Genomic DNA, 14,277 nt, shown 5'->3' on the forward strand with positions numbered 1-14,277 from the left:
AGGTGTGCTCACAATGAGGTTTCCTGTTCTGTTAATGAAGCAGTTGCCACTGCAGGTTGAATATATTTGGGCAATCTGTGGATTACTGAGTTAAGGATTTTTGATAGAAGGCTACAGGTTGTCAGTGGCCTAATTTGGCCCCTCTGCCTCTGCGCTCCTCTTGGCCTCTCTCTCTCTCCTCTGTGCCTCTCTCTCTCTCCTTTCTGTCTCTCTGTCCTCTGTCTCTCTCTCTCTCTCTCTGTCTCTCTCTCCTCTCTGTCTCTCTCTCCTCACCTTTCTCTCTCTCCTCTCTGCCTCTCTCTCTCTCCTCTCTGTCTCTCTCTCTCTCTTTATCTGCCTCTGCCAGCTTCTTATACTGCAGTTCTCTCAACCACTGTGGAGGGATCTAAAACCAACTGTAACCAAGCATCTATGTATGGGAACTGGTCTGGGTGCCCTGGCTTTACAGGTTACTTTGTGCCATACCTTTGAAACAAGGGACCTCTCCGGGCTTCCTTCTGATTGCCAACCCACCTCTAATGCTGACCAGTCTATTTTACACAACTTTCTAAGTTTTCGTGGTGTCATGGTAACTCCATGGTCTCCCTTAAATCCCTTTTTAAAATTTTTCAACATAGTTCCTAGTGGGGTGGGCTTATTTTGTGCATCACCTCTGTTTCCTTGAGACAAAACACCATGCTCACACCACACACACACCACAGAACAAAGAACGAGTAAAAAGGGCACACACACACTTTTACAGTTTATGCCAAACCAGAATTAAAACCAAAATCAGAGTATCAAGAAATCCAAGCCAGGTCAAAACTAAAACCAAAGTATCAAGCAATCCACATCAAATCAAAAACAAAAACCAAAGTGCCGGTACAGGCATGTCATGGGTGATCAAACCATGCTTCCACTCAAATGGAGTAGGCAAGTTCTGAAGATCAGTCCTGTCAAGCAATTCAAACCAAGTCAAAACCAAAACCAAAGTGCTGATAAAGGCATGCCGTGGGTGATCAGGCCACGCTTCCACTCAAATGGAGTAGGCAAGTTCCCAAGACCAGTCCTGTCTAGCAATTCAAACCAAGTCAAATCTAAAATCAAAACCAATGTGTCAATAAAGGCATGCCATGGGTAATCAGGCCACACTTCCACTCAAACAGAGTGGACAAGTTCCAAAGACCAGTCTTTCCAAGTTTTAGATCTCCAGACTCCAAGTGCTAGTTCCTTCACGGTGTTCAGCCACTGGGTTGATCCTCCACGGGGGCCTGCCACACACTGCTCTGGTGAGGCATCCCACCGGGGCAAACGCCTACCCGGGAGCACTCTCAGGATCCAGTTGCTCAGGCTGGTCAGAGTCCCCCACAGGGATGTTCCACAGGGCAGGCTTAAGCTGCCTAAGGAGCTGCCTCGACCATCTGCCAATCACCTCGCTTCCCAGTCAGAGAACCAAGAAATGTAGCAGGAAGAGCCACAGACAAAACCCCTCAGACACTGAGTTAAAGAAGGAAGGGGTGTATTTGGCTGGGAGCACTGGCAAGACTCCTGTCTCAAGAACTGAGCTCCCTGAGTGAGCAATTCCTGTCCTTTTTAAGGGCTCACAACTCTAAGGGGGTCCATGTGAGAGGGTCATGATCAAATGAGCAAGCAAGCAGTATGTGACTGGGAGCTGCATGCACCGGTAATCAGAACAGAACAGAACTGGACAGGGATTTTTACAGTGCTTTTCCATACAATGTCTGTAATCTATAGATAACATAACTGGTTAGGTCAGGGGTTGCTCTTTAACTACCAGGCCCAGGGCACGGCGCCAGGCTGTCTGCCTGTGGATTTCATTTCTGCCTTTTAGTTTTTACTTCTCCTTTCTTTGGAGGCAGAAATTGGGCAAAAGACAATGTGAGGAGTGTCTCCTCCCTTACTATGGATGTGGCTTCCTGTGAGCCGAGCTGCAGTGATTGTTGTCTCTCTTCTGGGTCTAGTTACCCAGCAAGTCTACCCAGCTCTGGGCTGGTAATGGGGATTGTCTGCACAGAGTCCTGTGATGTGAACTGTCTATGAGTCTCTCAGCTATGAATACCAGTGCCTGTTCTGGTATACGTAGTGGAGGGTGCAGTGGACTCCATGAGGGTCCTTAGCTGTGGTCGTTTAATGTTCTATTTTTGTGCTGGTTGCCCTCCTGCCAGGAAGTGGTGCTTTCCAGGGAGCATAAGTTGTCATAGTATGGAGAGGTACCGGTGGTGGGCCGGGGCCCTAGAACTCCCAGGATTATATGCCTTTTGTCTTCCACTATTAGGGTGGTTAGGGAAGGGCCATCAGGTAGGGGTGGGGCTAGGCATGTCTGAGCTCAGACTCTCCTTGGGCAGGTCTTGCTGTGACTGCTGTAGGAGATGCAGGTGAGATTCCCAGGTCACTGGGGTTTTGTACCTAGGAGGATTATGACTGCCTTTGCTGAGTCATGCAGATTGTCAGGGAAGTGGGGGAAAACTGGCAGTCACAGGCCTCACCCAGCTCCCATGCAAACTAAAGTTCTGGTCTCACTCCCACTGTGCCTACCCTCCCCCGCAATAGCCCTGTCTGTCTCCAGGCGGAGGGCAAGACAGGTTTGAAAATTTGCCAAGGTAGGCCGGGCGCGGTGGCTCAAGCCTGTAATCCCAGCACTTTGGGAGGCCGAGACGGGCGGATCACGTGGTCAGGAGATCGAGACCATCCTGGCTAACACAGTGAAACCCCGTCTCTACTAAAAATACAAAAAATTAGCTGGGCGAGGTGGCGGGTGTCTGTAGTCCCAGCTACTCCGGAGGCTGAGGCAGGAGAATGGCGTAAACCTGGAAGGCAGAGCTTGCAGTGAGCTCAGATCCGGCCATTGCACTCCAGCCTGGGCGACAGAGCGAGACTCCGTCTCAAAAAAAAAAAAAAAAAAAAAGAAAGAAAGAAAATTTGCCAAGGCTTTCTGCCTCCCAGCTGCAAGAGAAAAGGGCTTTAGTTCTTCCCCCACCTGTGAAGTCTGCACACCTGATTCATGCCTTCTCCCGAGTTCTGGCCAGGAGGCGTCTTGCCCCCTCAAATTGTTACAAAGTTCAGCGAGATAATTCCTTCTCTCCATGTAGTTTTACCCTGTGGTTCTCTGGCCACCTTCCCAATGGATCCCTGTGATGCCAGGCAAGAATGGGCTGCTTGGGGACCCACCAAACTCCCAGAGCCTTTCTGCTGCTTCCTCTACCCCCATATTTCGCTCAGCTCTCCAACTTGACTCAGCTCCAGGTAAAGTCAGAAACTTCTCCCACAAACAGACCTTCAGTTTCTCCAGTGGGGGTGTGTGTTTGGGAGGAGAGGGTCTCCCTTTCTCACTTCCGCAGTTGGGGCACTCACAGTATTTGGGGTGTCTCCTGGGTCCTGCAGGAGGAGTCCACTTTCTCTCAGGATTGCTGGTTTGTTCTTGTAGTTGATGTGGAACTGAAATTCACAGTGCAAGCCTCTGCATGCTGCTATGTCCGAAGCTGCAATCTAAAACTGCCTCCCATCTACGATGATCCCCTGAATCTCCCCTTTATTCTTATAAATAAATATTCAGTTACACAGACAGACATCTACTGAGGTTGTCATCTGTGACAAGACATTGGGAGTACAAACCAAATAAGCATCACAGCATCTTCATCAGGAGTAGATTCCATCTCAGGAAACCACTTTCTTTGCACACCCATAAGAAGCAATTCCTCATCCATTGAAGTTATATCATGAATTTGCAGCAATTCAGTCACATTTTCAGGCTCCACTTCTATTTCTAGTTCTCTTGCTATTTCTACCATATATGCAGGTACTTCCTCCAAATGATTTCTTAAAGTTATCATGAAGGTTGGAGTCAACATCTTCCAAATTCCTGTTAATGTTGACATTTTGACCTCCACCCATGAATCACAAATGTTTGTAATGGCATCTGGAGTGGTGAGTCCTTTCCAGAAGCTTTTCAATTTACATTGCCCAGATCCATCAGAGGATCCATTTATGGCAGCTACAGCCTTACAACATGTATTTGTTAAAGAATAAGACTTGGAAAGTCAAAATTATTCCTTGGTCCATGGGCTGCAGAATGGATATTGTGTTAGCAGGCATGAAAACAGGATTCATCTCCTTGTACTTCATCAGAGCTCTTGGGTGACTGTCTGCATTGTCAGTGATCAGTAATATTTTGCAAAAAATTTTTTTTCTGAGCGCTAGGTCACAATAGTGGGCTTAAAATTTTCAGTAAATCATTGTGCCAACAGTATGCTATCATCCAGGCTTTGTTGTTCCATTTATTGAGCACAGGCAGAGTAGATTTATCCTGTGCTAGTAGTATCTTAAGGGTCCTAGGATTTTCAGCATGGTTAGTGAAATTAATAAATTACTTCAACTTAAAGTCGCTAGTTGCATTAGTCCCTAACAAGAGAGTCAGCTTGTTTTTGAAGCTTTGATCTCAGGCATTAACTTCACCTCTCTAGCTATGAAAGTCCTAGATGACACCTTCTTTCAATAGAAGGCTGTTTCATCTCTATTGAAAATCTGTTGTTTAGTGGAGCCACCTTCATCAGTTATCTCAGCCAGATTTTCTAGATAACTTGCTACAGCTTCTTTAGCACACTTGCTGCTTCACCTTGTACTTTTATGTTATGGAGATGGCTTCAGGTTTTGGTTTCAGGACATGTTGTGTTGCTTTGATCTTCTATCCAGACCACTAAAACTTTCTCCATATCAGTAATAAGGCTGTTTCTCTTTGTGTGTTCACTACAGTAGCTCTTTTCAATTCCTTAAGAATTTTTCCTTTGCATTTACAAGTTGGCTGTTTAGCATAAGGGTCATAGCTGTCAGTTTATTTTGGCTTTTGATATGCTTTCTTCATTAAGCTTAATCATTTCTAGCTTTTGATTTAAAGTGAGCAATGTGAGACTCTTCCTTTCACTTGAACATTTAGAGGCCATTTATAGGGGTATTGTCAATATTATTGCATATCAGAGAACAGAGTGTCCCAAGGAAAGGGATGGAGGTGGGGGAATGGCCTGTACGTCGAGCAGTCAGAAGCCACAGAAACATATTAAGTTCTCCATCTTGTATGCACATGCTTGATGGCACCCCAAAACAATTACAAGAGTAATATCAAAGATCACTGATGACAAATCACTATAACAAATATAATAATAATGAAAATGTTTGAAATATTGTGAGAATTATCAAAATGTGACACAGAAATGTGAAATGAGAGCATGGCTTTGGAAAAATGGCACCTGTAGACTTGCCTGACACAGGGTTGCTACAAACCTTCAATTTGTAAAAAAACAAGTATCTGCAAAGTACAATAAGATGAGCACAATAAAATGAGGCATCCTGTAGAAGGAAGAGAATAATAAAGATCAGAGCAGAAATAAATGAAATAGGACTAGAAAACAGTACAAAGAGTCAAAGAATCTAATAATTTGATTTTTTAAAATATAGACAAAGTTGAAAACCTCTTTAGCTAAACTAAGAAAAAAGAGAAGACCCAATAAATAAAATCGGAAATGAAAAAGGAGACATCACAACTGATAGCACAGAAATATAAAGGATCATAAGAGACTGCTACAAACATTTATACATCAACAAATTGGATGATGTAGAAGAAATGGATAAAGCTGTAGATGGATACAGCCTATAAGGACTGAATCACAAAGATACAGAAAATCTGAAAGGATCAATAATGGGTAAGAAGATTCAATCAGTAAAGTCTCCATCAAGGGAAAGCCCAGGATCTGATGATTTCACTCCTGAATTCTGCCAGACAATTAAGAAAGAATTAACACAAGTCCTTTTTGAACTCTTCCAAAAAATTACAGTGAAGTGAATACTTCCAAACATATTTAATGAGGCCAGGATTACCTTGATACCAAATCCGGTTAGAACTTTATAAGAAAAGAAAATTACAGCTCAATATCCCTGATGAGTACAGATACACAAATCCTCAACAAAATGCTAGTGAACTGAATTCAACAGCACATTAAAGGGATCATTTACCATGATCAAGTAGGATTTATCTCAGGGATTCAAGGATGGTTCCAAATATGCAAATCCATAAATGTGATAAACCACATTGACAGAATGAAGGACAGAAACCATATTATAATCACAATAGCAGCAGGAAAGGCATTCAACAAAATTCAACGTTCTTTTATAATAAAACTCTCAGCAAATTAGGTACAAAAGGAACGTACATCAACACAATAAAGACCATATATGACAAACCCATAGCTAACAACATATTTAACTGAAAAGTTGAAAGCTTTTCCTCTAACAGCAACAACCAGAAAAGAATGCTGACTCTTGCCACGTCTAGTCAGCATAGTACTAGAAGTCCTAGCCGAATCAGTTAGGCAATAGAAAGAAATAAAAAGCATCCAAATTGGAAAGAAAGAAGTTAAATAGTATCTGTTTGCAGATGACAGGATCTTACATATAGAAAATTCCAAACTTTCTACCAAAAAACTGTTAGAACTAAAAAATGAATTCAGTAAAGTCACACTGAACATAAAAAAATCAGTAGCATTTCTATACACTAACAATGAATTAGCTGGAAAAAAAAAAACAGTCAAGAAAATATTTAGGAATCAATTTAGCCAAGGAAGTATAAGATCCATGTACTGAAAAGTATAAAACATTGATGAAAGAAACTGAAGACACAAATAAGTGGAGTGATATCACATTCATGGATATTCCTTGTTCATGGATTAGAAGAATTGATAATGATAAAATGATAAAATGCCCATTCTACCCAAAGCAATGTGTTCTATGCAATGTATGCTAATCAATGTGTTCTAAGCAATGTGTTCAATGGAGTTACTATCCAAATTCCAGTTACCTTTTTACATAAATGGAAAAAACAATCCTAAATTTTATATGGAACTATAAGACTGAATAGTCAAGCAATCCTTAACAAAAAGAACAAAGCTGGAAGCATCACACTACCAAATTTGAAAATCTACCACAAAGCTATAGTAATCAAAACAGCATGGTATTGACCCCAAAACAAACACATAGAGCAATGGAACAGAATAGAGAGACAAGAAATAAATCCAAGAATTTTTGGTTATTTGATTTTGGACAGAGGCTAAGAACATATAATAGCGAAAACACAGTTTCTTCAATAAATAGTGTTGGAAAAGCTGAAATGAAATTAGACCTTTAAGGTAGTCTGTTTTCTGCTGCTATAACAGAATACCACAGACTGGGTAGTTTATATAAAGAGAAGATATTTATTTGTTTTGTGGTATGGTGGCTGGAAGGCTCAAGAGCATGGCACTGGCATCTGGAGAGGGTCATCCCATGTTGGAAGGCAGAAAGCAGAAGTGAGCACTCAAGACAGAGAGAGGAAATTGGGCCGAACTCATCTTTTTATCAGGAGCCCTCTCCTATGATAATTAATCCACTCCCTTAGTAAGGGCATTAATCTATTCATGAAGTTAGAGCCCTCATAACCTAATAACCTCTTAAAGGCTCCACCTCCCAATACTGTGAAATTGGTAATTACATTTCAGCATGAGTTTCAGAAGGAACATTCAAGCTATAGCAACCCTAATTCACACAACTTTAAAAAATCAACACAAAGTGGGTTAAAGCCTTAAACATAAGGCCTGAAACTGTAGAACTATCAGAAGAAACATAGGAGAAAAGCTCCATGATATTGGTTTGGGCAATGAGTTTTCATATATGAACCCAAAATACAGGCAACGAAAGTGAAAATAGATAAATAATATTACATCAAAGTGAAAAGCTTCTACACAGCAAAGAAAATAAGAAACAGAGTGAAGAGACAAACTTTGGAATTGACAAGTATACTTGTAAACCATACATCTGATAAGGGGTTAATATCCAAAATAAAAAGGAACTCAAACAACACAATAATAAGAATACAAAAAAAGATTAAAAATGGGCAAAGCAGCTAAGGACCTGATGGATAGATTTCTCAAAAGAAGACATACAAATGGGGAACAGATACATGAAAAAGTGCTCTTTTTCTTGTAAATTTGGTTGAGTTCTTTATAGGTTCTGGATATTAGCCCTTTGTCAGATGAGTAGATTGCAAAAATTTTCTCCCATTCTGTAGGTTGCCTGTTCACTCTGATGGTAGTTTCTTTTTCTGTGCAGAAATTCTTTAGTTTAATTAGATCCCATTTCCCCATCAAAAAGTGGGCAAAAGATATGAATAGACACTTCTCAAAAGAAGACATTCATACAGCCAACAGACACATGAAAAAATGCTCATCATCACTTGCCATCAGAGAAATGCAAATCAAAACCACAATGAGATACCATCTCACACCAGTTAGAATGGCAATCATTAAAAAATCAGGAAACAACAGATGCTGGAGAGGATGTGGAGAAATAGGAACACTTTTACACTGTTGGTGGGACTGTATACTAGTTCAACCATTGTGGAAAACAGTGTGGCGATTCCTCAAGGATCTAGAACTAGAAATACCATTTGACCCAGCCATCCCATTACTGGGATATACCCAAAGGATTATAAGTCATGCTGCTATAAAGACACATGCACACGTATGTTTATTGCAGCACTATTCACAATAGCAAAGACTTGGAATCAACCCAAATGTCCATCAGTGACAGACTGAATTAAGAAAATGTGGCACATATACACCATGGAATACTATGCAGCCATAAAAAAGGATGAGTTCTTGTCCTTTGTAGGGACATGGATGCAGCTGGAAACCATCATTCTCAGCAAACTATCGCAAGAACAGAAAACCAAACACCGCATGTTCTCACTTATAGGTGGGAATTGAACAATGAGATCACTTGGACACAGGAAGGGAAACATCACACACCGGGTCCTATTGTGGGGAGGGGGGAGGAGGGGAGGGATAGCATTAGGAGATACACCTAATGTAAATGACAAGTTAATGGGTGCAGCACACCAACATGGCACATGTATACATATGTAACAAACCTGCACTTTGTGCACATGTACCCTAGAACTTAAAGTATAATAAAAAAAAAAAAAGAGGGGAAAAAAATGCTCAACATCACTAATCATCAGGGAAATTAAAATTAAAATGACAATGCGGTATCACCTCACACCTGTTAGAATGACTATTACTAGAAAGACCAAGGGTAAGTATTGGCAAGGATGTGGATAAAGGGGAACTCTTACACACTGTTGGTGGGAATGTAAAATAATATAGCCATTAAGGCACACAGTATGGAGATTTCTCAAAAAATTAAAAATAGAACTACCATATGATCAAAAAATTCCACTCCTGGAGAGAGAGAGAGAGAGAGAGAGAGAGAGAGATGTAAATTAGTGATATATATGCACAGTGGAATGCTATTCAGCCTTTTAAAAGAAGGAAATTCTGTCATTTGCTACAATGTAGATGATCCTGGAGGACATTATATTAGTGAAATAATGTAGTCACAGAAAGACAGACACCACTTGATTGCACTTATATGTGGAATTTTAAAAAGTCAAACTCATAGAAACAGAGTAAAACAGTGATTATCAGAGGCTGGTGGGTGCAGGAAATAGGGGGTTCTTGGTCCAAAGATGCAAGATTTCAGTTAGACGCAAGGAATAAGTTCAAGACATCTATTGTTCATCATGGTGACTATAGTTAATAACCATGTATTATATGCTTGAAAATTGCTAAAAGAGTAGATTTTGTATTCACACTCCAAAAAATGATAAGTATGTGAGATAATTCATAAGTTAAATAGCTTGATTTAGCCATTCTACAATGTATGCTTATGTCAAACATGTTACACACCATAAATGTATATAATTTTATCGATTAAAAAATAAATTTTAAAAGATTTGCTATTTATACTAATTTTTGTAATTTTGAGTTATAGTGCTTTTTGACTTCCCATATTATTGTTGCTTTTGTTTAAAACCTTGTGTCTTTTCTCACAGCTGATGGGAAGGTAACTCAACTTCAATTGATGGATACCATAAAGACTCTTAAAGGTGAGTAATAAGACATAAAATTAAAATCTTTAGCCTTCACAATAGTATTTTAATAAAGCTATTAAATGTTTGTCCTTGATTATAAGAATACATGTTCATAATACACAAAGCTTGTAGAAAACAAAGGAAGCATAAAAAAGGCAAAAAATCACCCCTAGTTTACAACCAAAGACAAAGATTACCAACGTCTATATTTTGGTACATTTCTTTTAGTTCTTTTTTTATATTTTGCATTGAAATTCTTGGTTTTGATTTTTAGTGTTTGTATTATTTAATGAGTAAAAAAATGATAATCATATTTTATTGATTGATCATTTGTGTCCACTGATACTGAGTTTGTTTCATGGACAAAGAATCACTGTACTACTGTAACACTGAACAACTTCTGTGATCTCTTTATATATTTTTTCTAAGTAATGTAATTTATTCTGGCTTTCTTAAAGTGGTCATGTTTTTGACCTGCACGGAAGTATTGCTGTTATAAATTGGCAGTATTTAAGTTACTTTAGTAACTAAATACATAAGTAGAAATTTAGAAGGGTTGGATGAAGTAGAAGGGAAAAAATACTACTTCTGGTATAGATAGTAAGTAGTGGCCAAAATAATTGAATTATTATCTACTGGTGAAATTTAGTGGTAGACAATTACCAACTTCACATTAAAAAAATTTGGCTTAGGCTGGTCATCAGAGGTATAATTTTGATCCTTGAACAAGGATTAATGATATCAGGTTCTGTTGCTAATTTTGCTATTTATTTTATATGTATTTTAAAACAAACATAATCATGCAAGTTTGCTTGAAAGCACAACATGCACAGAATACTTTTATCTCAGATATTATGTTATGTATATGTGCACATAGATAAACAGATTTTTTTTCCTCTAATTTGTGTCATTTTTCTTAAGGAGACAAGGTTAATGCTAAAAAGCCTAACAATATTCAGGAGAAGTTGGGAGTGGAACTCACAAATAAGGAATCTTGGAATCTACAAGAACACTTACCAGTTGATGGTAAACATTTCTGGCATTGCTGATATTTTTAAAGGAGCATATCTTATCTATGAGAATTAGTTAAACAATACCTATTTTGCCATGTTGCAGCTTTGAAATGTATTCAGAAAGGTTAACTCTTAAATACATTAGAATATTGTCTTCTCTTACAATTCTTTGGTGTCATTGACAGGCTTAAGCAATATCTGAGAGTGACTCTACCATGAGTGACTTAGGAAAAGAAAAACAGATAAAGGAAAATAAGATGGTAAATGAGTAGACATAGAAGGAAAGAGAAGGCCTGAAAGTAAGATACTAAGAAATGGAGAAGAAGGCCAGGAGGAGGTTAGGCAATTAGAGTTTCAAAAGTTCTTGGACCAGAAATGGGGCAGGCTGAAGATCACTCATAGGTGTGATCTGATTCTTTTTTTTTTTTCTTCAACTTTTATTTTAAATCGCGGGTTACGTGATGTGCAGGATGTGCAGGTTTGTTGCATAAGTAAATGTGTGCCATGGTGGGTTGCTGCACAGCTCAACCCATCACCTAGGTATTAAGGCCAGCATCCATTAGCTACTCTTCCTGATGCTCTTCCCCTTACCCCCAGTGGCAGGTCCCAGTGTGTGTTGTTCCCCCAATGTTTCCATCTGTCTCATCGTTCAGCTACCACTTTTAAGTGAGAACATGCAGTGTTTGATTTTCTGTTCCTGCATTAGTTTGCTAAGGATAATGGCTTTCAGCTCTATCCATGGCCCTGCAAAGGACATGATCTCATTCCTTTCTGTGGCTGCATAATATTCCATGGTGTATATGTACCACATCTTCTTTATCCACTCTATCATTGATGGGCATTTGGGTTGATTCCATGTCTTTGCTATTGTGAATAGTGCTGCAGTGGACATACTCATGCATGTATCTTTGTAATAGAATTATTTCTGTTCCTTTGGGTACATACCCAGTAACTGGATTGCTGGGTCAAATGGTATTTCTGGTTCTAGATCTTTAAGGAATCACCACACCATCTTTCACAATGGTTGAACTAATTATATTCTCACCAACAGTAGGAAAGCATTCCTGTTTCTCTCAGGGAAATGCAATTTAAAACATAAATAGATCTCACTATTCATCCACTAAAATAACTAAAAATAAAAAGATCAACAGTACCCGTTGTTGGTAGTGATGTGGAGCAATTGAAACTCATAATTGCTAGAGGGTCTTCTAACCACTGTGGAGATCAGCATGGTAGTTTCTTAAGAAACTGAACATAAGGCTGGGCGCAGTGGCTCACGCCTGTAATCCCAGCACTTTGGGAGGCCGAGGTGGGCGGATCACGAGGTCAGGAGATGAAGACCACCCTGGTTAACACGGTGAAACCCTGTCTCTACTAAAAATACAAAAAACTTAGCTGGGTGTTGTGGCGGGCGCCTGTAGTCCCAGCTGCTGGGGAGGCTGAGGCAGGAGAATGGCCTGAACCCAGGAGGTGGAGTTTGCAGTGAGCCAAGATCGCACCACTGCACTCCAGCCTGGGCGATAGAGGGAGACCCTGCCTCAAAAAAAAAAAAAAAAAAAAGAAAGAAACTGAACATAAACTTACTGTAAAACTCAGCATTCTCACTCCTATATATTTTTCCAAGAGAAAGAAATGTAAATGTTCTCAAAAATATTTGTGCATGAATGCTCATAGCTTTATTCATAAGAGTTAAAAATTGGAAATAATCCTAATGTCCATTTACCCACAAAGGGATCAACAAAGTATAGTATTCATACAATGGAATATTACTCTGCAATATAAATGAATGATTTACAGATAACAGGTCACATTCTGGATGAATTTCAAAACATTATGCTGAGTAACAGAAGACAGACACAAAATAATACTAACTACATGATACTTTTTATGAAATTCAAGAACAAGCAAACGTAATACCAGAAAATACATCAGTGATTGTTTAGATTTATGTTTTAGAGGGACCAACAACATAGAAAGGGAACTTTTGGGAGATGATGGAAATGTTTTATATCATAATTTTAGTGTTGTTTACATGGGTGTATGTGTTTGTCAAAACTTATCACACTGAACACTTAAAATTGTGGTTTATTGTATGTAAATTATGACTCAACAAAGATTTAAAAAGAGAAATGGAAGTATCAGATATACAATTTTTAAATAGTTACTCTCAGGAGTGGGAAGGAACAAGGTGAATAAAACTGGAGAAGAGGATGCACTTAAAAAATGTATCTTTTTTTTTTTTTTTTTTTTTTTTGAGATGGAGTCTCCCTCTTATCACCAAGGCTGGAATGCAGTGGCATAATCTTGGCTCATTGCAACCTCCACCTCCTGGGTTCAAGCAACTCCCCTGCCTCAGCCTCCTGAGTAGCTGGGATTACAGGCGCCTGCCACCATGCCCAGCTAATTTTTGTATTTTTAGAGGGGAGCGGAGTCTCACCATGTTGGCCAGGCTCTCCACGAACTCCTGACCTCAAGTGATCTGCTCGCCATGGCCTCCCAAAGTGTTGGGGTTACAGGCGTGAGCCACCGTGCCCAGCCTCCTATTTTGAATAAATATTTAACTTTGGATTTTTGTAAATATTTTACATAATTATTTAGCAATTTTTTAAAAAACAGTTTCTAAAAATTGAAAGCAAAATCAGATGAACCTGACTTTATATTGATTTGATAGCTTAAAACATAGAAAGGAACTACTTCAAACAATTTTATAAAAAATATGAATTTGACTGTGCACCCCTGAATGGAATATCAAAGGACAAAAATATCTGCAAAGATGATAACAATAACCCTGAAAATATTTTCAACAATTAGCTTATTATTGTTAGTTTTTGTGGCATTATTCTGAGACTCTTGTGTATATTCTGTGGGATAAAGCATATGAGTCATTATGTTGGTATTGTTGAGAATGGTGACTTTTGGCTTAGGAGAAAGGAAATATTAATTTAGATAAATGAGATTTATTTTAAAACACCCTGGATTGTGAATATATAACTATGATTTCATGATGTAATTTATCTTAAAAATGCATATTTCCTAATTATGTCCATGGAAAAGGCCTGGAACCAATTACTAACTAGCCTTTTATTGAAGAGCACACCTGTCATTCCAATAACCAACTCTCTGACACTGAATGTCCTACAATTCAATTGAGTTCTGACACTGACTACCTAGAGTTAGTATGGGCCCCACAGTTTAAAATGCTTAATACCACAAGACTACTTTTACTTTAGATTCTAGCCATAAGTCAGTGGGCCATCCACACTGCTGACCAACCAGTTGTAAAAATTCAGAGATTCCTACATCCACCCCTGC

This window comes from Macaca fascicularis, chromosome 16, assembly GCF_037993035.2.
Source record: "Macaca fascicularis isolate 582-1 chromosome 16, T2T-MFA8v1.1".
Taxonomy (NCBI): domain Eukaryota; kingdom Metazoa; phylum Chordata; class Mammalia; order Primates; family Cercopithecidae; genus Macaca; species Macaca fascicularis.